A 2,344-nucleotide genomic window follows, 5' to 3' on the forward strand; every position below is an offset into this window, starting at 1 on the left:
TTCTTACAATTTTAGTCATTCAAAATCAAACACAAAATGATGAACCCGATTTTTTGCCCGAGGATGGCCAAATCGCCATGGCCATCCAATGGTGAACGCGTCAACGCCGTTAATCGGTCTCCTGATCTTTGTTTTCGAACATTGATATTTACTAGTAAAACAACCTAATCATATGTTCAGGATTAACTTCAATTGTTGTTTACATTATTAAAAACTAGTATTTTCAGTTTAAACCTATGTTGTAATCGTAGCAGTGTAATTTCTTGTGGCGAATATCCATCCATATGTTTATATCACTAATGGGACATTGCGCATAATGATGTGTGGTTCTGATTGTCTTCAAATGTCCAAATTCACAATTCCTTTTCTCTGAGACGTTGACCCAATTGTCAATATAATTTTCGATAAAAGAATTCATTTTTATATTACTCAAGACAATATCCTGACAAGTATCTGAAAAATGATTATGTCATACTCCCATACCCGGTTACAGGTACTTCTTCGGCGTGTCTATTTTTTTGCATAGGGTTAGTTTTGTATTTTTCCATCCATGCGCAACATGATTCACAAATTAATAAAAAAATTGCACGATCACCTAATTTCTTCCAACATTTTGTATATTGAGCTAATTAACCTATTTACAATCTACTTTTTTGTTGTTTGAATTTTTAGTAAAAGAGAAGAAGATAGATTCACCATTAGATGGAAAATAAACATAGTTTATTTATACGGTATTACCAAATCCAAACTAGTTTCTCTATTTTGGTTTGGTTTTATCAGATTGAACACCAGTATGTTCCGGTGACTATATATTTTGTTGATCAATAAGAAGAATAGTTAATCAACCTAATAGTAAGAGTTGGCTTGATGCAAGACATTAACTTATCGGATTTTGATTCGATTTTCATCTCAATAATTGAGTTGATGATGTTTAACATATGAAAACGGTCGATCATCTATTTCCTCACGAAAATTAACATATAGCATCAGATCTCCACCGAACTATAATCTTGTGCCAAATTTTTATGATTTAAAAATTATAAACGTATATCTCCACGAATTAACAATTTTAAAATTATTTCTCCCCGAACCGATAATTCAAAATTTAATCACCCACAAACCATATTTTAATGATTTATTATATAACCATATAATTTTAAACCAACTAAACCAAACCAAGATTTATTAAAAACAATTTTAATCAAAAATATTTTTTATTAAAAAACCAATTTGCCAAGGAACCAAATTCAAAATTAACGCTTTACACCATCTTAGCTTCAAATCGTCCTTGAAGTCATTGCAGAATTCAGAAAGATAAATCAGTAAAAATAAACAATTTTAATCAGTAAAAAAATTACAGAATTTAAAATTTATCATTCTTCATTGCCGAATTCAGAAAGATCATGTTGATCCGTATAAGCTTCAAGCAATAATGATGGATAATAATCTAAACGAAGCATGTGATCTAAAAGGGGCTCTTGAAATGTCTGCTTTAGCGGAGGTCCAGCTGAAAGAGTTGAATCCAAATCTTGACTCAATCACGGAGTAAGTAGTTTGTTTTATCTAAAAATGGCTCTTGAAATGTTTGCTTTACTTATGTCTCGCTTGTTTTATAGAGTTTATTACCAAAAAAATAAAGAGAAATTAGATTTGTAGTAAGAGGGTAGAGAGGGATAAGAACAGAAATGAAGAGAGAGGATGGGGGTTTTGGTTAGTTAATGAATTATAGTTTTCTAAGTAGTTTGACTTTTTAGGATTAAGACCTGATTGGCATGATTAACACCATTAATCAGATGCCAATCTGTACAAAACAAAATGCTCATTTTATGACATTCTTAACTCTTAAGGATTATATTTAATATTTCCTTCTGTTATAAACCAAATGATGATCGACCATTGGACCAGCCCGTACTGCAGGCCCAATCCGGGATATGATAAAGACAACCAGAGACTATGTGTTTATCTAGTATATATTCCATATATATCTATAACATAGTGTTTATCCTTATCCTTATCTTGTTAGGATAAACATGACCTTATGACGGTCTAATACCTTGTATATATATGGACCTTCTGGTCGACAGTAATAATAACAGAAGTATTTCCCCAACACTTCATTTACAACACGTTATCAGCACGACGTTGCTCTCATAAACCCTAACCCTAAAAACCCAGAAATAAATCCGAGCAGTAAAAACCCTAATTCCCGACGAACTTCAAAGAGCTCTATCCCTCAACTCCGGTGGATCCAGAGGACGAGCCAGATACCAAATTAAAGCTCTTGATGAGACGGAGCCACCGCCGCTAACCCCGCATCAATCGGAGTTCGGACGCGCCCTCACAC

Source organism: Brassica oleracea, chromosome C2, assembly GCF_000695525.1.
Source record: "Brassica oleracea var. oleracea cultivar TO1000 chromosome C2, BOL, whole genome shotgun sequence".
NCBI lineage: Eukaryota > Viridiplantae > Streptophyta > Magnoliopsida > Brassicales > Brassicaceae > Brassica > Brassica oleracea.